Source organism: Scyliorhinus canicula, chromosome 15, assembly GCF_902713615.1.
Source record: "Scyliorhinus canicula chromosome 15, sScyCan1.1, whole genome shotgun sequence".
NCBI classification, from domain to species: Eukaryota; Metazoa; Chordata; class Chondrichthyes; order Carcharhiniformes; family Scyliorhinidae; genus Scyliorhinus; species Scyliorhinus canicula.
Window position 1 is genome coordinate 30,809,813 of NC_052160.1, and position 27,805 is coordinate 30,837,617.

Here is a 27,805-nt window from a genome sequence, read left to right on the forward strand (position 1 = left end):
GAGTGTAATGTCAGTGGTAAGGAAATTATTGGAGATTCTTAGGGGCAGGATGTACTCATATTTGGAAACAAATGGACTTATTAGCGATAAGCAGCATGGTTTTGTGAAGGGTAGGTCGTGTCCCACTAACTTGATTGTGCTTTTTGAGGAAGTGACAACGATATTTGATGGAGTAAGGCCAGTGGATGTTGTCTACATGGACTTCAGTAAAGCCTTTGACAAGGTCTGATACGAAAGGTAAGGTCACATGAGGTCAGAGGTGAGCTGGCTAGATGGATACAGAACTAGCTCAGCCATAGAAGGTCAAGGGTAGCGGTGGAAGAGTGCTTTTCTGAATGGAAGGCTGTGACTTGCGGTGTTCCACAGGGATCAGTGTTGGGACCTTTGTTGTTCATAGTATATATAAATTATCTGGAGAAAAATGTAGTTGGTCTGATTAGTAAGTTTGCAGATGACACAAAGATTGGTGGAGTTGCAGATAGTGAAGAGGATTGTCAGATGATATAGCAAGATATAGATCAGTTGGAGACTTGGGAGCGAGAAATGGCAGATGGAGTTTAATACGGACAAATGTGAGATAATGCATTTTGGAAGGTCTAATACAGGTAGGAATTACATAGTAAATGGCAGAACCCTTCGGAATATTGATTGGCAGAGAGCTCTGGGCATGCAGGTCCACAAATCACTGAAAGTGGCAACGCAGGTGGTTAAGTCAGTTAAGAAGGCATACAGCATGCTGGCCTTCATCTGTGGGGACATTGAATATAAAAATTGAAAGTCACGCTGCAGCAGTACAGAACCTTAGTTAGGCCACATTTGGAATACTGCACATATTTCTGGTCGCCACACTACCAGAAGGACGTGGGTGCTTTAGAGAGGGTACAGAAGAGGTTTACCAGGATGTTGCCTAGTCTGGAGGATATTAGCTACAAGGAGAGGTTGGATAAACTTGGATTGTTTTCACTGGCGACCTGATAGGTGTTTCCAAAATTATGAGTGGTATGGACAGAGTGGATAGCGAAACGTTTTTTTCCCAGGGCGGAAAGTTACTAGTGGACATAGGTTTAAGGTACGAGGAGCAAAGTTTAGAGGAGATGTGTGAGAAACATTTTTCACACAGAGAGTGGTGAGCACCTGAAACGTGCTGCTGGGGGAGGTGGTGGAAGCAGATACGATAGTGATGTTCAAGAGACAGCTTGACAAATACATGAATTGGATGGGAATAGAGGGATACGAACCCCGGATTTAGTTTAGACATGCATCATGATCGGCGCAGGCTTGGAGAGCCGAAGGGCCTGTGTCTGTGCTGAACTGGTCTTTGTTCCCTGCAGCGTATTTCTGGGTGGTGGGAGGCACCTGGCAGCACATTGAGGCCCACCACGCTGCCAGGAAACCTGCAGAGAGGTGTACCGTCGGCGAGACCAGAATATCCCGTCGGCATGAACAGCTGGAAGATCTTGTCCCATTTCTGATTCGGTCACTCAGTGTATTTACAAGTTTCAGTTCAATTGGAAATTTCAAAATTGGGGCTGATAGATTTTTATTAGGGAAGTGTATTAAGTGGAAATATGATGTTCATATACAGATCTGCTATGATATAACTGAATGATGAAACAGGCTCAAGGGGATGAATGGCCTCCTCCTGCTGGGTCTATATGGTTCCATCATATGTGGACCCTGGGATGAGTCACCTCCTGTTAGAGGGGAGTGACAGGATTGATGAAAGAAGCCCTCAGTGGAATGGCCATGTTGGTTAGCATGACAAGTTCAAATTGTGACAAATTTGTATTGAGGAAAATTTTAATTCACTACATTGAAGGTAACCATGAAGATTTGGTCTTTTGAAATTTGATATACTGGCAAACAATCCTATCCAAAAGATGAATGTCTGGGTCACACGTTCAATGTCTTCTCTATGTCCACCTTAATTCCACTCACAGACAGTGCGTGCGATTTAACCACTGCATTGCGCCAGGCACAGATCTAGGCGTGCTGGTTAAACAGTGGGAAAGGCCAAAACCGAGTTCCACGCCAGACGCGAATCAGTTTGCCATCTAACCAACCCGCTCCTGTTGGCAAGTTCCCGATCTTGCCCAAACAGGGTGAGTATATCATTGACCCCAGTTTGCATCAATTTTCACCCCATTAGCGAGATTGAAGTCGAATGTAACAGCCTCCCGGAATTAACCGGTTCCCCAGCAAGAAATCACGCAGGCATTGTTTAACACTCTTCTCTTAAAACGTAAAGCTGGCACAATGGCTGCTGAGGAGGTGAGTAGCCATTTCCATTTTCAGGCATGTAACTCAAGGGCACTGGAGCTGCTGCTCCAGTTCTCGAGCAGGCAGGAAGACTCCACAGGGAGGTCTGGCATGGTCGGGGACTGCAACATTCCAGGTTGGGTTCACCCCTAGGCCGGGGTGTGGGGGGTGCGATAGGGGTTGAGGGACTTTCTGTCTGTGAGGCCTTCAAGACATCTTTCAATATTTTGGTATCCCACAACAGGGGCAACTCCAGGTGCTTGCCTGTCTGTCCTACCAAACATTTCCAGGACATAACCTTGTTCTTGATTATATGCTGGAGGCCACCTTAACTCCGTCTGATTATGAGCAGCCTCTAGCCTCACAGCTGAAGGCTATTTCTAATACGGAATTGGTCTTATTCGTTACAGTTCTCAAGTGCATTTTGAGAGCACTCTGCAGCTCCAGGCTATGTTTGCTGCTGCTTCTGGCTGCAAATGCCGAGAGGCTGCTGTTGATGCTTCCTTCCTTTTCTGTAGTCGGAAAGAAAAACAATTTTTTCTAACATACCTGGATCCTAGAACACCGGGCTCAGGGGGATGTAGAAGTCCAGAAGGCAATCCGGTTTGAAGCGAGAAGACGTTGCAGGACCTGGTGCGCAACATTGGTCCAAATGGGCCGCCTGATGACAGCGTTGAAGAAATGCTTTCGCAGTTTGCTGCTGGTTGCTGGTTTGGTGAGTGCTGCATGTAACTGGCACGTCACCGTGAGTTAAACACGCTGGTAGTCAAGGATGTTCAATTGAACCTTGAGCGCCACAAAGAATATGTGGATGCTAGGATTTGTTTCCAGTGAGATTGAGCCGTGTGGGATGGCCTGCACAGCTGCGGCTACTGGATGGTGAATGCACTAGTATGTGGAACAAGTCACACATTGATGGACAGATTATTTCTACCACAAAGTTCTGGAAATGCTAAACACATTTTCAGGTTTGTCCTCTGTTTCTGTTGAGGAATCAGTAAGGGGTGATACTGAGTGTTTGGTTCTTGTGAAAATAAGCTGATATAGCTTTATATTGGTACCAATAGGCTGATATAGCTTTGTATTGGTACCAATAAGCTGATATAGCTTTATATTGGTACCAATAAGCTGATATAGCTTTGTATTGGTACCAATAAGCTGATATAGCTTTGTATTGGTACCAATAAGCTGATATAGCTTTGTATTGGTACCAATAAGCTGATATAGCTTTGTATTGGTACCAATATGGAATGGTGACATTTCCTTGTTGTTTAATGATTAGTGTGACATGTGGAATGTTAGGTAGTTGATTTTAAATCTTTGCAACTGTTGACCGTTTAATGAACAAAATATTCTCAAGTGCATTTTCGTGGGTACACGTGCCATGTCTCAGATGATGGATTATTGCATCGCATTTCAATCAGACCTTTGGACTGTGGGAGGTAACCGGAGCACCCGGAGGAAACCCATGCACACACGGGGAGGATGTGCAGACTCCGCACAGACAGTGACCCAAGTCGGAATCGAACCTGGGACCCTGGAGCTGTGAAGCAGTTGTGCTGTCCACAATGCTACCGTGCTGCCCAAATATCATTGAGACCAAAGGGGATAAGGGGAGGGCACCTGAGCATGGTCTCCCTAATGTTCCCAGCAGGGGTATGGGGTCGAGGAGCTCCCGCTGTAGCAGGGAGTGAGTGTGCAGAGCGAACTTTCCCAGTACAACTGGCTCGGTAGATGCCACTTTGAGGGAAGGCAGAACACGTAAGGGTGGGGGAGGTTTGGAGGAATTGAGAGTTTCGGGTGGAAGCTCTAACTGATTATTGGTTTCTCTCCATCTCCAATTCTTTAAAGATACCAAAATGGATGATGGTATCTGTCCCGCAGAAGATGCCCTCACGGTGCTGGTGGTAGCCAGATGGCCAGATGCTGCAAGAAGGCAGCAATGCCGATGCAGGCAGGTGGCGGCACCCAATGTGCCGGGGGCTGCCACACACCCTAAAGACCCGATTGCCCACCAGAAGCCTGGCCAGGTCCGCATCGCCGAAGTGAGGAGAAGATCTGCGTGCTGCCATGCTTGTATGTTGACTGGGAGTGTGTGGTGCAGTAGTGCCTAAAAGTAGCTCCCTTTGTTATGGCGAGGCTCTGAGGCACGAGTCTGGCAAGCCAGCCAACAATGGCGAGAAGCTCGTGGGGTTTCATTTTCGGCACGAAGTGCCGTTAAATACAGGCTGCGATCTCACCAATGCGGCCGTTGGGAAACACCAGCCAATCACGCCATAAGTGACATTTCAAACTTTTTCCATTTTATCGTGCCCAGTATTAAATCAATCTATAATTCCAATGCCCAATTAATCTTCCAATTAAATCCCACTGTGCGATGGATTGTCAATAAAATCAATACATTAACTGTCATGAAGTACTAAGTGTTTTTTGCTATCTTTTGTTACCCTGAGTGTTTGTTGTGCAATTAAATCAAAATCTATTATAAAGAATATGATTTTGATTTCATAACACAGCATGATTACAACATTTGCTGTAAATATCTGTTCACTCCTCTATGTTAATGTTCCTTCAATCCTGAATTGTTCTCCTGAAATTGGAAAATCTGAGTCAGCTGTCAGAATGAATGTTTGATCAGTGCTGCAGACTAATGCACTGTTTGCATTGTCACAACAACGTTCCTCAGTCCCAGCCTCAGAAGAGCATTTCTTACTGTACCGGTGTGACATTTTTCCACAACCCCCACTACTCCTGCTGCGATATGTCTGAATGATTTTGGCATGTAGTCACTGATTATGGGAAGGTTCTGAACTGTGGGCCTTGGTATTGGGCCTCGATTGTCCAAAGTTATTTTATTCTAACTCCTTACCATCAGCAGACAGTGGAGACTTTCTTGCTTGGTTTGGGTTTATCAAAATGTCATCTTATTAATTATTTTTATCAATTAATTTTATCCAAGTACTTATATTTGCCCCACAGCACTGTCCAGTCCCCCGGAGCAAACACAATTTTTAATTTTGTACTTTTTTTTCAGGTTGGTTAAACAATTGTGCTAAGCTGGTGGAAGCTCCATTGTACCAGACAGTTTGATTTATTTTTTTCTACACAAGTTCTTAATGTTTGTTAGTCACACACTTAAGTAAATTGCATGCAGATGGCGACACAGTTAATTGTCTGGTGCTTTCAAGACTGGTGCTGGATTTTCTGGAATGTTCAGGAATTTGTCTAACTCCTTATGAACTGAGGGTGGAGCATACTGTGGCATGAACGGGAGCTGTTTGTGGTGGGCTGATTTGCACGAAGGTGGTGGGACTGAGAGAAACTCATACCCTGTCTTCCTGCCCAGATCCTTTGTGATGATGTTGGGTACTTTGCCTCAATGTCTCACAGCTAACAAACTGCCAAAGCTGAGATTCTTAAAGGAGCTCAATCCAACAAATAAAACTATTGCAGCTTCTCTCTTTTGATATCCACATATTCCCTGAGTAATCTGTATTTAAAAATACACACATCATTAAATACTAACTGTTCCAAATTTAATAACTGAATTATTTCTCAGAATGTGTTGCAGCCACAGGCACAGAATGCAATGATGGAAATCACTGATAAAATATATAATTTATTTATTCGTATATGACATGGTGACAGAAATGATGCCCAACCGAACATCTTGTTCCGGTGCCTCGATGGTGGCGTGGATGGAATCCACCCCTGGGCATGCAAATGATATACTACCGGCCGTTAGAATATCATTAGTGGGCCCAACTTCATAGTCTTTGGCCTCCCATGATGCTGCGCCTCCACCAGGTGGAAATGACGCCGGCTTGGTTCACTTAAAAACAGGAACTGGGCACTGTGGCTGCTGGGGGTGAGAGAGGAGGTAAGCCAAGTTTCCAAAGACACAATGGTGGCCTGTCAGTTGTGCCGCTGGCTTTGGGGACATCTGCTAGGGCTGGGGGAAGTCACAGGGAGGGACGGCCAGGAGATGGGCCGTGGTTTCGAGATGCCCCCCCCCGGGACCGGGGTGCCCAGGCACGATCACCATTGCCGCAGATTACAAGGCAGCCATCTGGCTGCGCACTCCACTGACTGTCCACAGTGATATGCAGAGCGCCATCAGCCATACGGGTGCTCCCGCCTCCCCATGACCCACCCTCAGGAACCCATCCGAGGCATTGCCCCACTGCAGAGAGAGCATGGGAAGAGCTGTAACGCCTCACTGGTGGTCCCCTCGTAACTCTCCTCCGAGGTGTTCTCTTGGGTGGCACTGGTTGCGGTTCTGGTTGGCCCGGCCTCATCACATGATGATCCTGTAAGACAATGCACATGTGATCAGTGAGAAGGAAGCATCGTTCTGTCTGACATGAACTACGCACTTGAGACAGGTCATCTGGATGAAGGGGATGAAAATCCTCACCCCTCTGGCGCAGACCAATCGTGCTGTCAATTACTCCTCTTCCTTGGGCAACACCATGATTTCCAAGGCCTGTTCATCATAGGGAGTAAGGACTTGAATCTCTAGGATTCCTCCACTGTCCTTGGCCCTTTCCCATTTATTATGGGCTATCTTCTCCTGCAGGCACACTTGATGAGTCAGGAGGGTATATAGCAAGTGGCATGTGTGGGCACCGCACCTGGACATGAGGGGGTTGTGCTGGTGGGTGCCAGGGGGCTCTCAGGAACAAGCTTGAAATTGGATATGGGGAGGGTGCGAAGTGTTAGCCAGTGGATTGGAGGGGTGGGTTTGGAAATTTGAGAGGTGGCAAGTGGAACTGATGCCAGGAGAGAGGTGGTCCGTTATCCTTGCAGCACGTTGGAGGTCATTGGCCTTCTTCTGACACTGCATAGCAGTCCTAATTGTCATGCTGCCCGCACTGATAGCCGCTGCCTCCCAGGCGGCTTTGCTCGCTCAGCTGCTGGTCATATGACCCCCTCAGGGGAACTGGGTGCCCTGCCTTCATCCACAGAGTTGAGAAGCCAAGTCAGATTGGCATCCCCAAAGCAAAGAGCAGGTCTGCGCATTGCCAAATTGTGCGTTGACTGGGGGGCGAGTGGTGAGGGAACATTTAAAAGCAGCTCCCCAGTAATGTTGAAAATTTCGGGGCGGGGTTTCATTTTTGGCACCTAGTGCCATTGAATATGGGCAGCGATCTCCCCAATGTAGCTATCGTGAAATTCCCCGCCAAATAAGCTAAATAAGCCCAAAATTGGACTTTAAATTTGGTTCGCTCTCCCCCACTATTTAGTTTGAATCTCTCTCTTGCCCAAGTTATCAGCCAGAACACTGATCCCAGCACGGTTCATGTGAAGACCATCCCAATAGTAGAGCTCTCTCTTTCCCTACTACTGGTGACAGTGCCCCATGAATTGAAACCCATTTCTCCCATACCAATCTTGCAGCAAAGCATGTAACTCTTGGCTTCCGGTTGCGGCTATGACCAGCTAAGTCGCACGTTTGGCTGCTCCTGCGAGGAAGGTGTTTTCGGGCCGATTGGAGGGCCCCTAACGGCGCTGGAACGACGATTCCCGGTGGGGGAAGGTTCCCAGAGGAGAACCCTGCAAAACTTATGGTCGTCACCCGAAGTGGGGCAGAAAAAAAAGCGGCAGCAGCTCCCCGAAAAAAGCGGGGGAAGAAACCGGCGGCGCACCCGAGGACTGGAGGAAATGTGCGGAGGAGCAGCAGGCCGTTCTCCTGCGCTTCTTCACGGAGCTGAAAGTGGAGCTGCTGGAGTCGATGAACGCGACGACCACCAGGCTGATGGGAGCCCAGGCGACCCAAGAGGCGTCAATTCGGGAGCTGCAGCAGGAGATGGCTGTGAGGGAGGAGGAGGCCACGGTCCTCGTGGGAAAGGTGGAGGTGCACGAGGCACTCCACCTGAAATGGCAAAACCGACTGGAGGAGATGGATATCCGCATGAGGCGGAAAAACCTGAGGATCCTGGGCCTGGCAGAAGGGCTGGAGGGGTCGGACCTCCCGAGGTATGTGGCAGAAATGCTGGGCTCACTGATGGGGGCAGGGGCCGTCCCTTCGCCCCTGGAACTGGAGGAGGCCTACAGAGTAATGGCCAGGAAGCCAAGAGCAAACGAACCCCCGAGGGCGGTGCTGGTTCGGTTCCAGCGACTCAGTGACCGGGAGAGGGTGCTGAGGTGGGCCAAGAGAGAGAGGAGCAGCAAATGGGAGAACTCGACGGTGAGGATCTACCAGGACTGGAGTGCGGAGGTGGCAAAGCGGCGGGCCCGGTTCAACCGGACGAAGGCGGTGCTGCATGCCAAGAGAATCAGATTCGGGATGCTGCAGCCAGCGCGCTTGTGGGTGACCTATAAGGACCAGCACCACTATTTCGAGTCCCCGGAGGAGGCGTGGGCCTTTGTCCAGGAAGAAAAGCTGGACTCGAACTAGAACCAGGGGATACTTGGCGGTCGTTGCCGCTCTGGTACTTTAAGCTGGACACGTGGCTTTCTTTTGGTTGGATTTTCACTTAGCTGTATTTTCGGACCCTTTTTTTTCTCTCTACCAGTTTTTTTCTTTTTTCTGTTATTTATAATGTTATGTTGGGGGGGCGGGGTGGGGGGGGAGTGCCGGGGGTATGTGTTTCGTGTGGGGTTTTTTTTTATCAGTGTGGGATCGGGGACGGGGGTGGAACTGAAGATGGAGGGGTGGGGAGTGGCAGGGCGAAAGCGCGGGCTTTCCTCTGGTTTCCCGCGCGCGGGGCAGAGGAGGGAGGAGGGTGGGAGGAAGGGGCGTGGTCAGCAATGGCTCCCTTTCCCGCGCTGGAGCGGGGTCAAGGAGGGGTGGTAAGGGGGGGGATGTCCCCCATGCCGGGAGGAGTCGGGTTGTGGCAGGGGCAGCCGGGTCAGCGTAAACCAGCTGATTTACGGAAGTACTATGGAGGGTGCATCGCGGCTAGGAAGGGTCCTAGCCTGGGGGGGGGGAGGGGGGTGGGGGGGGGGGGGAGGGGGAGGGGGGAAGGGGGGGGGGGAGGGGGAGGGGGGAAGGGGGGGGCTACCGGGTTGCTGCTGAAAAGGCCAGGGAGGAGAAGTTGAGGACCGGAGGGGTGGGGGGAGGGCGCCATCGCCATGGGGAGCGGGTCAGAAGGGGAGGGCTGACTCGGGGCGAGCAGGTGACAGGATATGGCTAGTCGGCAGGGGAGAGGGGCGGGCTGCCCTTCGACCCGGCTGATCACTTGGAATGTGAGGGGGCTGAATGGGCCGGTCAAGAGAACGAGAGTAATCTTGCATTTGAAGGGACTGAAGGCGGATGTAGCAATGCTACAAGAGACCCATTTGAAGGTGGCGGACCAGGTCCGCCTGAGAAGGGGGTGGGTGGGACAGGTGTTCCACTCAGGACTGGACGCAAAGAACCGGGGGGTGGTGATCCTGGTAGGGAAGAGGGTGTCGTTCGTGGCGGCGGAGGTGGTGGCGGATAAAGAGGGTAGATATGTCATGGTGAAGGGTAGGCTACAGGGGGAGAAAGTGGTGATGGTTAATGTGTATGCCCCGAATTGGGACGACGCTGGCTTCATGAGGCGCCTACTGGGCCTCATTCCGGACCTGGAGGCAGGGGGCCTGATCATGGGGGGGGACTTCAACACAGTGCTGGACCCCGTGCTGGACAGATCGAGTTCAAGGACGAGTAGGAGGCCGGCAGCGGCAGAAGTGTTAAAGGGGTTTATGGAGCAGATGGGAGGGGTAGATCCCTGGAGGTTTGGGAGGCCGAGGGCGAGGGAGTATTCCTTTTTCTCCCATGTCCACAGAGTCTATTCTAGAATTGACTTTTTTGTATTGAGCAGGGGACTGATCCCGAAAGTACGGGAAGTGGAGTACTCGGCCATAGCGGTCTCAGACCATGCGCCACACTGGGTAGATTTGGAAATGGGGGAGGCGCGAGACCAGCGTCCGCTGTGGCGCCTGGATGTGGGGTTGCTGGCGGATGAGGAGGTGTGTAAGAGGGTCCGGAAGAGCATTGAAAGATATCTGGACACTAATGACACGGGGGAGGTGCAGGTGGGGATGGTCTGGGAGGCCCTGAAGGCGGTGATCCGGGGGGAGCTGATCTCCATACGGGCACATAGGGAAAGGAGGGAGAGACAGGAGAGGGAGAGGCTGGTGGGGGAGCTTTTGGACGTGGATAGGAGATATGCGGAGGCACCAGAGGAGGGGCTGTTGGGGGAACGGCGCAGTTTGCAGGCTAAGTTCGACCTGTTGACCACCAGAAAGGCAGAGACACAGTGGAGAAGGGCGCAGGGCGCGATGTATGAATATGGGGAGAAGGCGAGTAGGATGTTGGCGCATCAGCTCCGCAAGCGGGATGCGGCTAGAGAAATTGGGGGAGTGAGGGAGAGGGGTGGGAACGTAGTGCAGAAGGGGCCAGAAGTAAATGGGGTCTTCAGAGACTTCTATAAGGAGCTGTATCGGTCAGAGCCGCCGACGAGGGGAGGGGGGATGGAGGGCTTCTTGAACAAATTGAGGTTCCCCAAGGTCCAAGTGGAGCTGGTAGAGGGGCTGGGGGCGCCGATAGGGTTAGAGGAGCTAGTCAAGGGGATTGGGCATATGCAGACGGGGAAGGCGCCGGGGCCAGACGGGTTCCCGGTGGAATTTTACAAAAAATGTGCGGATTTGGTGGGCCCTGTGCTGGTACGAGCCTTCAACGAGGCATGGGAGGGGGGGGCTCTGCCCCCGACAATGTCGCAGGCACTGATCTCTCTGATCTTGAAGCGGGACAAGGACCCCGTGCAGTGTGGGTCATATAGGCCTATCTCGCTCCTGAATGTGGACGCCAAGTTGCTGGCAAAGATCCTGGCTACCAGGATAGAGGATTGTGTTCCAGGGGTGATACACGAGGACCAGACGGGTTTTGTGAAAGGGCGGCAGCTTAATACGAACGTGCGGAGACTGCTAAACGTCATCATGATGCCGGCAGTGGAGGGTGAGGCGGAGATAGTGGTGGCATTGGACGCGGAGAAAGCATTTGATAGGGTGGAGTGGAAGTACCTGTGGGAGACGCTGGAACGGTTTGGATTTGGGGAGGGATTTATTAAATGGGTGAAGCTGCTCTATTCGGCCCCGACGGCAAGTGTAGTGACGAATGGTAGGAGATCGGAGTATTTTGGGCTCCACCGGGGGACCAGACAGGGGTGCCCCTTGTCCCCCCTGCTCTTCGCACTGGCAATTGAACCGTTGGCGATGGCACTGAGGGGCTCAGGGGGGTGGAGAGGGCTGACAAGGGGCAGGGAGGAGCACCGGGTATCGCTATACGCGGACGACCTGCTGCTATACGTGGCAGACCCAGAAGGGGGAATGCCGGAGATGATGGAACTGCTAGCAGAATTTGGGGACTTTTCGGGGTACAAGCTAAACTTGGGCAAGAGTGAGGTATTTGTGATACACCCAGGGGACCAGGAAGAGGGAATCGGGAGACTCCCGTTTAAGAGAGCAGGAAAGAGTTTTAGATATTTAGGGGTGCAGGTGGCAAGGAACTGGGGGACTCTCCACAAGCTGAACTTCTCCAGGCTGGTGGAACAGATGGAGGAGGAATTTAAAAGGTGGGACATGGTGCCGCTGTCGCTGGCGGGCAGAGTGCAGTCCGTTAAAATGACGGTCCTCCCGAGGTTTTTGTTTTTATTTCAGTGCTTGCCCATCTTCCTCCCTAGGGCCTTCTTCAAAAAGGTGACGAGTAGCATCATGAGCTACGTGTGGACGCACGGCACCCCAAGGGTGAGGAGGGTCTTCTTGGAGCGGAGTAGGGATAGTGGAGGGCTGGCATTACCCAATCTTTCGGGGTATTACTGGGCGGCAAATGTATCGATGGTGCGCAAGTGGATGATGGAAGGGGAGGGGGCAGCTTGGAAACGAATGGAGAGGGCGTCCTGTGGCAACATAAGTCTGGGGGCCCTAGTAACGGCGCCATGGCCGCTCCCTCCCACGAGGTACACCACGAGCCCGGTGGTGGCGGCCACCCTCAAGATCTGGGGGCAGTGGAGGCGACACAGGGGGGAAGTGGGAGGTCTGATGGAGGCACCGTTAAGAGGGAACCATAGATTCATCCCGGGGAACATGGACGGGGGATTTCAGAGCTGGCACAGGGTGGGCATCAGGCAGCTGAAGGATCTGTTTGTAGATGGGAGGTTTGCGAGCCTGAGAGAGCTGGAGGAGAAATTCGGGCTCCCCCCGGGAAACATGTTTAGACATTTACAGGTGAAGACATTTGCTAGACGCCAGGTGGAAGGGTTTCCCTTGCTCCCCAGTAGGGGGGCGAGTGATAGGGTGCTCTCGGGGGTCTGGGTCGGAGGGGGGAGGATATCGGACATCTACAAAGTAATGCAGGAGGCGGAGGAGGCATCAGTAGAGGAGCTGAAAGCCAAGTGGGAGGGGGAGCTGGGAGAACAGATAGAGGATGGGACATGGGCTGATGCCCTGGAGAGGGTTAATTCTTCCTCCTCGTGTGCGAGGCTTAGCCTCATTCAATTTAAGGTGCTACATAGAGCCCATATGACGGGGACAAGGATGAGTCGGTTCTTTGGGGGTGAGGACAGATGTGTCAGGTGTTCGGGAAGTCCAGCGAACCATGTCCATATGTTTTGGGCATGTCCGGCACTGGAGGAGTTCTGGAAGGGGGTGGCAAGGACGGTGTCGAGGGTGGTGGGGTCCAGGGTCAAACCAGGATGGGGACTTGCGATCTTTGGGGTTGGGGTGGAGCCGGGGGTACAGGAGGCGAGAGAGGCCGGAGTACTGGCCTTTGCGTCCCTAGTTGCTCGAAGAAGGATACTAATACAGTGGAAGGACGCGAGGCCTCCAAGCGTGGAAACTTGGATTAATGACATGGCAAGCTTTATTCAGTTGGAAAGGGTCAAATTCGCCCTGAGAGGGTCGGTACAAGGGTTCTTCAGGCGGTGGCAGCCTTTCCTCGACTTTTTGGCTCAGAGATAGGGTACAGAGGTCGCAGCAGCAGCAGCCCGGGGGGGGGGGGGGGGGGGGGGAGGGGGGGGGGTGGCAACAACGGTTGTGGTGGGTTATTTACGGTTGAAATGCGGGCAAATTTGCTCGCAGTTCATGTTTGATGTTGATTGTTGCTTTGTTTGTTTTTGGGGGAGGGGGGAGGGGGGGGAGGGACAACCCGCGCGCGAGTTCGGGCGGGGGGGGGGATATTTGTTAAGAGGGAATATTTTGTAATATTTTATAGTTAGTTGGGGTAAATATCTTCATGTAAAAAATTCTTTCAATAAAAATTATTTAAAAAAAAAAAGCATGTAACTTTTAAATGTTATTTACTCTCCTCCAATTTTTTTGCGGCTCAGGTAGTAATCCAGAGATTATTACCGTTGAGGTCGCTGGACTAGTAATCCAGAGACCCAGGTTAATACTCTGGGGACAGAGGTTCAAATCTCAGCCTGGCAACTGGCGAAATTTGAGTTCAGATAATAAATCTGGAACATAAAGCTAGTCTCAGTAATGGTGACCATGTTTGCCGGGGATGTGGTGGTGTTGATGCATTGTCACTAGACTAGTAATCGAGCAATCTAGCATAATGCTCTGGATATCAAGGTCCAAATCCCACCATGGCAGATGGTGAAGTTTGAATTCAATAAAAATCTGCAATTAGAAGTCTAATGATGACCATGAAACCATTGTCGATTGTGGTAAAAACCCACCTCGTTCACTAATATCCTTTAAGGGAGGAAATCTGCTGTCTTTATCTGGTCTGGCCTGCATGTGAGTCCAGATTCACTTGACTCTTGTACTTGACTCTTAACTGCCCTCTGAAATGACTTGGCAAGCCACCTAGTTCAAGGGCAATTGGGGATGGGCAACAAATCCCATGGAAGGATAAAGAAAAAAAGCGTCCTTCATTTTAATTTAGCCCCCTAGCTGTCCAAAGTTTTTAAGCAGAATCTCTTTCACAGTTCTCTCTCTGTCATATGTACCTATGTGGCCACTAGCATCTGGATCCCCCCCCCCCCCCCCACCCCCCATTCCCACTGCAGGTTCCTTCCCAGCCCAGAGCAGATGTCCTTAACCTTGCCATTAGGTAGGCTACAGAGCCTTCTGGACTGTCGCTCTCTGCCACAGAGAACTGTGTCTATCCCTCTGACTATAATGTCACCTACTCCCACTGCATTCTTATTAACTCTTCCGGCTTGAATGACTCCATGTACCATGGTGCCATGGTCAGTTCGCTCATCCAGCCCACAGCCACCTCTTTCATCCACATAGGTTGCAAGAAGCTCGAACATAGGTTACAACTGTTGGAGAGTTGCAAGGACTGAGGCTCCTACACTTCTAACTTCTCCCATAACTTCTCTATTTGCATTCACATCCTCCTATGCCTGACCGTGGACTAAATCAGATGACCCTATCCAAAGGGGTGTGACCGCCTCCTGGAACAAAGTCTCCAGATAACATTCACCTCCCTGATATGTTGCAATGTCCACAGCTTGTCTTGAAGCTCAATGGGCGCGATTCTCCCAAACCTGGAGAAATCGTAAGGCTGGCGTCAAAAACGGGCGGGTTTGACGCCAGCCTCCCCCCTCCCGACCGGGAACCGATTCTGGTCCCCGGTCGGGGCTAGCATGCCGCGGCCGTGAACTCCGGCATCGCGGGCTTAACGAATTTCGTTAAGCCCGCTTGCCAGAGTTTGCGACGGCTGACGCGACACATGACATCAGCCGCGCATGCGCGGATTGGAAGACTCCAACCCGCGCATACGCGGATGACGGCATCGCGCATTTGTGCGAAACCCGCGCATGCGCGGGCCGGGATGCCCCTCAGCCGCCCCGCGAATTGATACAGTGGGGCGGCGGAAGGACAAAGAGTGCGCGGGAATCGGACCCGCTGCCCGCGATCGGTGCCCACCGATCGCGGGCCCATGGCACCCTTGGCACGGCCGTGGTACGGCCGTGCCAATCGGTGCCATGGTTGCCAAGATCCAAACTTTACGGCCGTTTTTACGAACGGCCAGACCAGGTGTGTTTGCCGTTCGTAAAAACGGCCGTAAAGGGCTGGGACTTCGGCCCATCGGCCAGCTGAGAATCGCTGCTCGCCGTAAAAAAACGGCGGCAGCGATTCGTGTCGGGCGTGGGGGGGGGGGGAGAATAGCAGGAGGGCATCAGACTAGCGTGGCCGTAAAAATTTACGACCCCCGCTATTCTCCGCACCGTCGTGAGTGCGGAGAATTGCGCCCAATGACTCTGCTGAAGTTCCTCCGGCCACAGACACTTACTGCAGATGTGTTTGCCTTGGATCACACTGGTGACCATGAGTTCCCACTTTCTACAGAACCCACACATCACCTGCCTTCCATCTTTATAGTGTTTAATTAATTCATTATTTTACAGAGTAAATTTTAATTAATGTCTCTAGTCTTGCCTATGTTTATATTCTTATAATTTCAATAAATGTTTTACTTACCCTGATTTAAATTATCCTGATGTTAAGTTTCTACCATGCTTTTCAAATGGTTGAATGTGAATCAGTGAGTTCTTTAAAGAACCAGTTGTTAAAAGATTTCCCTAGCTAATTAAATTCCCTTCAGATGGCAGTTTCCACTGTGAGATAAAGCAAGCACTCTGCAGGAGCTAATACCTACACACAACAGCGTTCAAATCTCTTCAATAAATAAACACAATTTTATAAATAATAGGACCTGGGACTCCACACAATTCCAGTGGCTGTGAAGAGCCAAGTTACCCAGTGAAGTGCCATTCATGCCTGGCAGACTCGCTGACAATTTCTCTGCGCAGTGCGAGGTATTATGTGATCAGCTGCAACCATATTTGAGTAAACAATCCCTTCACAATGTACGGGATATATCTTCCCACAAAGCAGTGCTCAGAATGCGTTGTATTCTTTAAAAATTGCATTAGGCACACACTTTCCATAATTGTCACCATTCCTGTACTTCCCCTTCTGCCCCACAAAGTAAAGGACAAGCTGATGATCTGTGGACCATGAGCAACCTGCCTCTGCAGCAGTTAAGGAGACGAGTCAGCAACATATCAGAGACTGCTTCTATTAGATTTTTGGCAGATCATCTGGAAAAGCTACCATTCATTAGATAATTCCTTACAAATAATGCACTTACAATAATTCACACTTATGTTAAATTATTGTAGCTCTTAGTGTAGCTACCCTTTTAACCAAGATCATCTGTTAAAAAGAAGGGAACTGTAAAATGCAATGGAAAAAACACAATCACACCAATATTTGAAGCATTTCCAAACTTACTGATTTTTCGTATCAGTCATAATTCTGTTCTGACCACATTTCTGTACCGTGTGCCTTTAACCCTTATTACACCACGTGCGAACATTATACTCATGTGTGGTACCCTTGAGCATCAGGAGGCTGTGCGGTATGTGTGTATGCCATTTTTACTGCAAGCTTAAAGAACTGAGGTGACAGTCTTGTCAGTGATGCTGATATTCTTGAAGGACTTGCTTCTGGTTATCTCTATCTTGGATTTGCAAGGTTGTCCAGGGCCTCATTTGCACAAGGTTGCTCAGGAGCAAAATTAGGAAGACAATTTTCACAGAAAGAGTATTGAAAATATGGAATAATAAAGGTTATAGACCAGTGTTTTTCAAACTTTTTTGAACGAGACGACCCCCGTTCACAGAATGGCCTGCTCGACCCATGCCGCATTCACAAAATAATCTCCATAGTTACGTTTAAAAACGTCACACTCATTGTTGGCACTTCTGTATTAATAAATGTAAAATTGTAAATTGAGCTGCTGTTTAACCTTAAACAACAGCTCCACCCTGACCTTGCTAATGGGTGTAACTCAAGATTATTTTATATCTTCACACCCATTATTAGCATTTGGAGAATTGCCTGCAAGCGTTGAAAAGATTAACAGGCTCAATATTGCAGTTTTCAAAAAAAAAATTTTTTTATTGGAATTTTTTACAGAAAATATAAAATATAACAACAAACAATGAAATGCAACAAAATAACCCATAACAACTGTAACACCCCCCAGCCCGTATCAACGCATGTATCATACCCCCCCCACCCCACCAAGAGAACTTAAAAATAAATTAAAATTAAATAAACAAACATAGTCATCGTCCCCCCATTTTCCCTCCCCCTTCCCCCCCTCCCCCCGGGTTGCTGCTGCTACTGTCCCAGCCCCACTCCAGACAGCTGTGCAGGCTCAGTTGTTGAGTATGATCAAGACTGCGATCGATAGATTTCTACATATTGCAAAAAGACATTCTAATCCATTCATGGGACGTGGGTGTCACGGGCTGTGCCAGCATTTATTGCCCATCCCTAATTGCCCTCAGTTAAGAGTTAACCATATTGCTGTGGGTCTGGCATCACATGTAGGCCAGACGAGGTAAGGATGGCACATTTCTTCCCTGAAGGACTTCAGTGAACCAAATGGGTTTTTATGACAATCGACAATGGTTTCATGGTCATCATTAGATTTTTAATTTCAGATATTTTATTGAGTTTGAATTCCATCACCTGCCATGGTGGGATTCGAACCCGGGTCGCCAGATCATTATCCTGGGTCTCTGGATTATTAGCCTAGCGACAATACTACTATGCCACCGCCTCCCCACATCAAGGGATACAGGGCTGTTAAAGTAGGCATTCAGCCATGACCTGAATCAATAGTTGAGCGGGCTCAAAGGGCTAAATGACCTATTCCTGCTCCTATTTCTTATGTTCTCAAGGAATGGAACCATGATCAATTTGAATGTTGGATCGGGCTCAAAGGGGTGAATGAATTCCTCTAGTTCCTAACGACCTCCCAACTGTAAGGTACCAGGTTTGTGATCATTTCAGCTTAGACCTGGAAATGGGTGTACAACTTGGGGAGAAAATCAATCAGGCTTTTCGCTCTTGAAAGATATTCAGTTACCCCTGCAGGAAAATGCGCATGTGGATCAGGAGAAAATTGGGTAGGGTTTGGCTGTGATACTATCAAACAGCCTAATAATAGCTACTGTCTCATTTGAAGCATGGCCATTTGGGTACAGTACCAAAGGCAAATGGTTTGCTTCAAACTCCCCCAGTAACCATTCGGACTTTCAGAAGGGATGGAGTTGGGAATTTAATTTAAACAGTTAGATTCTCTGAATAATAAGTTCTTGAATGCTTTGGGGGTGAGCTGACTTTTAGTTATAAAAAGGTACATGGATTTGATTTCTCTCTAACTGCAAATCAATCGGAGGTGATTATATTTTCCATCTTGCATTTGTGAAGATAAATTCTTTAATGTCTTGCTATTGAGACTTCAGGAAACAAATACTCAAGCGATTGCTTTGATCAGATTAGATGTTCTTGCATTGTGTGTGCGTGTATGTGTGTGAGTGAGGGAGAGCTTCTGCTCAGCTATTTTACTAGATGAGATGCTGTTGCGCTGTGTGTGTGAGAAGGAGAGAGAGAAAGAACAATAGAGAGTCATTATGTAAAAAGGCTGAAAGACAAATCTTCCAGTGGAGGAATTTAGGTCACGTGACAACTTTTTTTTACTAATCCCATCACCATGGGAGCAAGCTTTGAAAAAAAAGATACACCAAATGCTCCTGATGTAAAATGGAAGTATGTGCTCAGCAATGGATAAAGGACAGCCAGAATTGGACAGTAACTGCTTCCTCCTTCTTGACTGCTTTTGGTATTGCTGTGCTGTGAAGATGGTTAGGTGTTGGTTTGAGTGAGCTGCCTACATATCAAAGACAATTTTTTTTTAAATCGAGGAAAGCTGGAGCACAGAAGATTGGAGAAACAGATAGAGGTCTGTGTGTGATTTGTGTAGTCAACAAAAGGTACAGGTGAGTGGAGTGATGTCCGTCTGGAGTTTTGTAGTACTGCTGAAGTGTTATATATTTTCTGTTGTCTATGATTGTCAGAGAATGTTGCCTCAGTTCCATGTTATTATTTCTGTGGCTTTGCAAATCAGTCTGCGAGTCACAGACTTCAAATGGTTTAAAATATTAAACATTGGATTTGACCTGAATATAGAGTGGGCCACGCTGTCCAGAAAAGATGCTGTTAACTGTATTAATAATGCATTTAAGGGGATGCTAGTTAAGTAAATCAGGAAGAAAATAATAGAAGGATATGCTGATAGAGTGAGATGAAGAAGAGTGCGAGGCAATGGATGTGGAGCATAAAAATTGGCATGCATCTATTGAGTTGAAGGACCTGTTTCTGAGCTATAAATTTAATATAAAAGTTATGCCATTCTGAAAATGTATTTTTTTTAAAGTGTGATTGAAGATGATTTTTCCTGATTGTGAGCCCCACACAGTCTGAGCAGCTGCGAACAGGTATCTTGCTCGATGGTCTTTACTTATACCAACAAACCCTGGGAAATGGGGTGGTACAGTTTAGAGTGAATCTGACCACCAATCAGTGCCTCACTCACAGCAGGACAGTTCACAGTGCGTTGTATATTGTGGGGAATACTGTGCTTTTACAGTCCACTTATGCTAAATTGTACAGATTATTGTCAGTCTTTGTCTACTGGAAATACGATTAAAGCTTTGTAAACACATTTCAGATCTTTAAAGCAAATGTTTATTTAAAATAGTTCCTGATACAGTAACAGTTTTGCAAAACAAGGGATCAAATCGGCTGCCTGAAACGTTAACAATATCCCATCCTGTTGATGCCCCCTTGCAGGGAGGAAAAATCTTGAGAATAGGAACGCTTGCTTCAAGTCAACAAGCCCTGTCTCTTTATCATTGATTAATCCCGTTTGCCCATCTTTTCAATGTGCCCTTCAATTTCTTCTCTCCCCAGAAATGTATCTAATTGTTTCAATCCACACGACAGTTCCTCTTGAATGTCCTCCTCTGGTCATTTATTTTGCAAGTTGATTACCCTTTGTGAAATTGTACCCTGGGACATTGCTTCTTAATTGTTTGAGATAATCATTTTCAGAAGCAAACTAAGTTACGGAAGCGACCTAACCAAATTGGAAAAGAGTCGCTTGATTAGTCAGGTGTTTCTGGCACCAATGAGAAACGCCACACTATCTGTCGGGACTCTGTTTAAATTCGGGGCCTCAGCATGGGGAATTCGCCATCAAGACCACACTTAGCCCCGCTTCCTGCACTGAGGAGTTTCTGCTCGCCGGAACTCCTCAGTGCAGGAAGGGATCTCTTGACACCCCTGATGCAGCCCCGAACCCCTCCCCAACGCCCCAACTCACCGATCAGGCACCCTACCTTACATGCGCAGGGCACCCAGGAGCCCGATCCCCGGCATAGGAAAAATGCCAGCCCAGCATCCTGGCAGTGCCCCTGCCAGCTGGCTCTGAACGGTGCTCACCCGAGGTCTCCGAGGCGAAGGAGCTGGATCCTAACACCTTGGTTAGATCAGGGGAGTGCATGTTAGAGTGAGACTAGCTGTCTCACTCTAATATGCAGATTTGCAAAATACTGATCTTGCCCACAATGGGCAGGTTTCAAAACGTGATGTCGTGGCGCATCCGGTAGATCGCACCCTACACTTCTGAAGTGTGAGATGGTCTTGTGAGGTTGAGATGAAGACTCATTTTTAAGGCATAATGGGAGAAGCTTCACCATGTAACCTACCAGTGTAGTCCAGATTTCTATACAGATCCCATGATGAATGGACAGTATTTGCCCTAATAAACTATGGGCGGGATTCTCTGGTCTGCCAGCTGCGTGTTTCTTGGCCTTGCGCCGTTTGCTGGCAGCAGGATTCTATCATCGTGCCGCATGTCAATGGGATCTCCCATTGCAATCATCCCACGCCGCCGCACAACTCGCTGGCGGGGGTGCGCTGCCGAAGGGAAAATGGAATCACAACACAATTATGTTGAGTAAAATGAAGACTTTCTGAATCTGTTGGTTTGTTATCAATAGACGAAAGTCCAAATCAACATTTTGCATGTTTGCAAAGTTTTGTTGTGTTTTTTATCATCCCTGAGAATACATTTTGTAAGTAGTTTTCACAGTAGAATTTGAACATAGGAATATAGGAGCAGGAGTAGAAGATTCAGCCTAATGAGCTTGCTCTGCCATTCAGTACAATCATAGAATTTACAGGGCAGAAGGAGGCCATTCGGCCCATCGAGTCTGCACCAGCCCTTGTAAAGAGCACCCTACTTAAGTCCACACCTCCACCCTATCCCCGTAACCCAGTAACCAAATCTAACCTTTTTGGACACCGTATCCCCATAACCCAGTAACTCCACCTAACCTTTTTGGATACCAAGGACAATTTAGCATAGCCAATCCACCTAACCTGCACATCTTTGGACTGTGGGAGGAAACCGGAGCACCCAGAGGAAACCCAGGCGAGACATGGGGAGAACGTGCAGACTCCGCACAGACAGTAATCCAAGCCTGGAATTGAACCTGGGACCCTGGAGCTGTGAAGCAACAGTGCTAACCACTGTGCTACCGTGCCGGATCATGGTTGATCATCCACTTCAATGACTTTTTACCCACACTACCCCATAACCCTTTATGGCATTGGTATTTAGAAAACTGTCGATCTCTGTTTTATACAGACACAATGACTGAGCTTCCACAGCCTCTGAGGTAGAGAATTCCAAAGATTCATAACCCTCTGTGTAAAAATATTTCTCCTTATCTCGGTCCTAAATGGAGTATCTTCCCTCCTTTTGTCATATCTAAAATCTACAAATATTTCCAGTGGACTGTCCTTCTATTGGTTGAATCACACCCTGCCTGTTATACTGTTTGGGTACATCTGCAGTGAGCAACACATTGTTGTTTGAAGCAGAACAGGGGAAGACCATTCAGTCCCTTAAAGGTGTTGCAGTATTCAATGAGATCATTGCTGTTCTGTGACCTAATTCCATGTACCCACTTTTGTCCCATGCCCTTAATTCCTTTGGTGAACAAAAATCTATCAAAATTAGATTCATACGGCAGGATTTTCCAGTTCCACCCGCCCTGAGACCGGAAATTTCCATGGAGGTCAACGGATCTTTCAATGGTCCATCAAATTTTCTGCCCCGTCAAGAACGATTCCCAGGGCAGCACGGTGGCACAATGGTTAGCATTGTTGCCTAAGGCGCTGAGGACCCGTGTTCAAATCCCGGCCCTGGGTCACTGTCCGTGTGGAGTTTGCACATTCTCCCCGTGTCTGTTTGGGTTTCACCCCCACAACCCAAAAGATGTGCTGGTTAGTTGGATTGACCACACTGAATTGCCCCTTAATTGGAAAAAGAAAAATAATTGGGTCCTCTAAATTTATTTAAAAAATGAACGATTCCCATGGATGGCGGGAATGGAAAGTTTACCCCAAAGTGTTTTTCCAACTTTATTTTATTGTTTTTTTTTACATAAAGGTACATCGTATAATACAGACAAAGAAAAAGTTAGAAGTAAAGGCGGTGAAAAATCACACACAAAAAAAGAGGAATAGACAGAATTACCTTCATTCAACTAGCCTGCCACCCGTTAACTGTTGACTACTGACCTTGCTACAACTAATAAACTTTACTACTACTCATAAACATTTACCAATAACAATACACCTTGCTACTATTAATAAATAGATACCAATACTAATAAACTTTAGTGAAACAGATAAACCATAATAATACTTAACTTGTAGTAATAGACCTTATTTTAAATAAAAGAAAGATAAGACATCCTCATTTATTCCTAGTTTTAGGTAAGATAAATAGGAAATACTCACCAGCTAATAATCTACTTGCTTCCCTGTGATGTTACATCTCAATTTTTCTTTCTGAACATGGGCTCTGAATTATTAAACTGGTTCCTGGTTACAGGTGACAGTGTCTATGCTGTGTTTCACTCTTTCTCACTGCTCTCACAGTGAACTCTCACTCTCTCCTGCACTGTTTTATGCCCACTGTGTTCTCGCTCATACCCAATGCTCTTGCAATGAACTTTTTCTCCCTCCTGGTTAGCTGTTTATGCCCCACTGAATTCTCGCTCCTTGCTGCCGCTCTCACAGTGAACCTCGCTCCCTCCTGTGCTACTTTATGCCCCAATCCTTCCTGCTGCTCTCGCAATGAATTCTTGATCTCACCTGCACTGTTTTATGCCTTGCTCTGTTCTCACTTCTTCCCCACTCTAAAAACTGACACAGAATTATTCAGCACTTTTTTCGCTCTTGGGATGTGAGTGTCTCTGGCAAGAGCAGCATTTATTACCTATCCCTAATTGGTTTCAAGAAGCTAATGGTGAGCCACTTTCTACCACCACAGTCCATGTGGTGTGCCGCAGTGCTGTTAGGGAGGGTGTACCAGGATTTTGATTTTAGCAACAATGAGGGTATGCTACTTCCATATTTTCATTGACAGCATCACTATTGTCAGTTTTTAGCATTCATTGGTCCTGATCACCCTTTTTTCCTCATGTAATTAAAATGTTTTTGTTGGCTTTGATATTTCCCTTGCCAGCTTATTTTAATACTCCCCTTTTGTAGCCCTTACTGTTTTTCACCTCTTGCCATTCATTGTATCTTTCCCATCACCAGGATCAATAATGGTTTTGTGTTTTTGTATGCTTTTTCTGTAGTTTTACTCTGTCTCTTACTTCTTTAGATAGCCATGGTTTTGCTTTGGCAAGTAGAGCTCTTGCTCCTTTAGGGTATAAACTGGTTCTCTATCGTATTAAATTTGTTTTTAACACCTTGTCCTGATCTTGTATCACTTTACCCATTACAGATTTTCTCAGTTTACTATGGGTAGTCTCTTCCATTATATTGAAGTCAGCCTTACCTAAAAGAAGGATCCAAGTAATAAAACAGAAAATGCTGGAAATACTAGTAGCTGTTTCACATTTCTGCCATTCAAACACTACGTTGAACTCAATCATAGATTAGATCACTATTAGATTAATGTTTACGTATCATTAAGTTATTAAGTAAATCTAGCTCATTACTCATTACCAAATCAAATGTGACATGCCCTACAGGACATATTCCAGAAATATATCCCAAATCAAGAAATTTGCTTCCTTTCTTGTGTTCTGCTTATTTCATTTTAGATGGAAATTATAATCCTCCATTAAAACCACTCTGCCTTTATTACGTGTTTGTCTAATCAGCCATGTCTCTTTAATAGCTACCATATATCATATTCTCCAAGCTGAATTTTCACCTGCAATTCATTCCATTTACTCTTTTTTAAAAATAAATTTAGAGTACCCAATTATTTTTTTCCAATTAAGGGGCAGTTTAGCGTAGCCAATCCACCTAACCTTCACATCTTTGGGTTGTTGGGGTGAAATCCACGCAGACATGGGGAGAATGTGCAAACTCCACACAGACAGTAACCCAGGTCGGGATCGAACCCGGGTTCTTAGCACCGTAGACAGCAGTGCTAACCACTGCGCCACTCTGCCACCCTCTTGCATTTACTCATTTCTGCCTAAACAGAGAGAGAATAGAGTCCATATGACCTTTAAGTGAATGCTCTTTCTTGATGATACATCTGGTGATCTCCAAATGCTGTACCAGAAGGTCAACAGTGGGTGGAATTGCCCCAGGAATCGGCAGTTCAATTTCGGGCAGGGAAAGCCAATGGCATTGGCCGTTTTTCCGCCATATCGTGCGGCGCTTTGTTCTTAGATTGTAGAGGCACAGGTTTCACATAGGATCGCTGGCCTCTGATTCTGCCCGCCGTGACCTCAGAGCTTCAGTAATCCAGGCATAATATTTAAACACTACCACTGCACAGAACTAGCACTCTTCAAACGATAGGAAGCTGATGGGAACTGATGGCTGCCAAAGCCATGAAACTTGCTGCTTCTAAAAACATCTTGCTCGAATGCCTAACAGACATTACGGAGGCCTGCTGCGATGTCCTCTACCCCTCTGCTCTAGGTGAAGACCTTCATGGAAGGATACCAATTCAGCATGTGAGGTGACAGCAGTGGTGGTCAGTGCCAATGCTCTTCAAAAGAGGACAGCCATCCGACACCGAAAGAGGATGAATGATCTCCTCCATTCTGCCAGGGTAAGTCAATCTTCTCATCATTTTGAATTAACACACTCACAGACACATCACACATCTGCAGGCATCTCAATGCCAGCTCAAGGGACACCACCACTAACTCTCCCAGACACACCTTCATCCCCCAATGAATGTCCTCATTCTGTCTATGTTCGCATTCACCACCCATACATGCCAGTCATCCTTATCATCTGGCAGGCATCCTGCTTATTCTCTCTCCAGATGTCTTTATGAAGGACAAGCTGGCACACAACAAGAGGGAGAGGTCCCAGACTGGTGGAGGAATGATCATACACAAAGTCCTGACAGACTTTTACGACAGGGTGATTCAGCTGCCGAGCGAGGTGTGGGCTGTTTATGTGCTGGCTGTGTGGTTGGCGGTACTTAACCAAGTAAGAATCCTGCACTGCCACATCCGTACTGTGATTGATCTCTTCTGTTTCACAGGCTGCTGCCATGCACTAATGATCGTTCCTTTCTTTCGCAGGCACATCAGAGAAGTAGCCAAGAGCATCCATGAGCCAGATCTTGGACGCCAGCCCGAGAAGAGCACAGATGAGGAATCAACAGATACCAACATTGTTGGCCCATCACAGCATTCACCCACATCTTTCAGCAACGCAGAGACACACACCTTGGTAGGACGTAGTTCTAGAATGGCCTCGGGGTCACAATCTGGTGAACAGACTGTGTAGATCCTGCAGCCTGTGTGGACTCTGGAAATTGTCCTGGATCTGTGACTGGCTGAGAATGTAGGAATCGTGAACGGTCCCTGGGAATCGTGCACAGACTTACAGGATGTGATTGAAATGATCACAGACCAGCTGAACATTCAGCGAGTGGGAGACCTAGCAGATGACTGAGTTGACTGCTTGTTGCTACAGAGATGTGAGTGCCATGTGAGTGCAGTCAATAACATCCTGCGCCTGTGGGAAACCAGAGATCTCGGCAAATCACAGCACTCATGCTTCTTGGTTTGCCTGATGCTGGTCAAAGTTGAGTGCCTTCGCAAAGATGGTGTCTGCGACCCCCGAGGTGCACTTGTGTGGATGCTTGCAAGATCCTACAGAGGTCACCTGTGGATCTCTAGAAGGAGCTACTGGCATAAAAATTTGATCGCTGCGGTAACTTTTACGGACACTGGCAGTGGATGCCCTCCAAGTCCCCATGGCACCAAATCCTGCAACAGGTGGCATATGTCACCAACCAGTTCCGTAGTATTGCACTGTCTTCGGTGATTGGTTCTGCAGGGATGACAAGTGCTGACTATAGATCCTGCCCCTGTGAGCAATGGTTCTTCGGGGTTCATACTCTGCACATGGAGGGGGCCTTGTCATGCCTTGCTCTTGACTGTTTCGCACTTGCCTTTGATGAGCCAAGCACTGCAGTTGGGTTCTTCTCCATCTTCTCTCCTGCCTATAAGCAATGAGGTTGACAGCGAGATCACCGGGTTTCATCTTCCTCATTGGATGGTCTCCTCACTCAAAAAAAGAGAGGTGACAGTCAATTTGAGCCTGCTAAGGAGATTGAACAGGCATAAAGGGCATGGGTGACCGCAAGCAGAATGGAGGAAGACAAGTAGTGCAGGCGTTCCCTGTTGCCATCCCCCTTTCGAACAGATATGCCATTTTGGATACTGTTTGGGGAGATGACTGTGCAGGGGAAAGCAGTGGCAGCCAACTTCATGACACCATGGGTGGGTCTACTGCAAAAGATGGGAGGAAGAAGAATGGCAGGGCTATAATGGTAGGGGATTCAATTGTGAGGGGAACAGACAAGCGTTTCTACGGTCACAAAAGAGACTCCTGGATGATATGTTGCTTCCCTGGTGCCAGGGTCAGGGATGTCACTGAATGGCTGCGGGGCATTCTGAAGGGGAAGGGCAAACAGACAGATATTTTGATACATATTGGTACCGATGATATAGTAGAAAAGGGGATGAAGTCCTGCAAACAGAATTTAGGGAGCTAGGAAATAAATTAAAAACAGGGGCGAAATTCTCCGACCCCCCGCAGGGAATCATGCCCCGCCGATCGGCGTGCCCTCCGCGCCGACCGGCGAGCCCCCTGCAGCGATTCTCCGGCCCGTGATGGGTCGAAGTCCCGCCGCTGAGAGGCCTCTCCCGCCGTCGTGGTTTCAACCACCTCTGGTGGCAGCGGGATCAGCGGCGCAAGAGGGCCCCCGGGGTCCTGGGGGAGGTGCGGGGCGATCGGATCCCGGGGGGTGCCCCCACGGTGGCCTGGCCCGCAATCGGGGCCCACCGATCGGCAGGCGGGCCAGTGCCGTGGGAGCGCTCTTTTTCTTCCGCCGCCGCCACGGCCTCCACCATGGCGGAGGCGGAAGAGAACCCCCCTACCGCGCATGCGTCGGTGGTGACGTCAGCGGCAGCTGACGCACCGGCGCATGCGCAAACCGCGAAGGCCTTTTGGCCAGCCCCGACGCCATGGGGCGGGCGTAAAAGGCCGTTGGCACCAGTTTTGGCGCCAGTCGTGTGGCGCCAACCACTCTGATGCTGGCCTAGCCCCCAAAGGTGCGGAGAATTCCGCACCTTTGGGGAGGCCCGATGCCGGAGTGGTTGGCGCCACTCCGCTACGCAGGGACCCC

General features: G+C 48.5%; 1 protein-coding gene across 3 annotated transcripts in view; it reads left to right on the forward strand.

The window, feature by feature from the left end:
- The window catches only part of LOC119978398 (ankyrin repeat and fibronectin type-III domain-containing protein 1-like), a 1,132,713-nt gene that overhangs the window by 866,943 nt on the left and 237,965 nt on the right, over positions 1-27,805 (forward strand). For 2 of the 3 annotated variants that reach the window (XM_038820020.1, XM_038820021.1), the window contains exon 1: positions 18,683-19,040. The exons of the other annotated variant lie outside the window; for it this stretch is intronic. The gene's annotated coding sequence lies outside the window, so the exon portion shown is untranslated. Of the gene's footprint in view, positions 1-18,682; positions 19,041-27,805 lie in introns of those variants that run through there. 3 annotated transcript variants of the gene reach the window in all.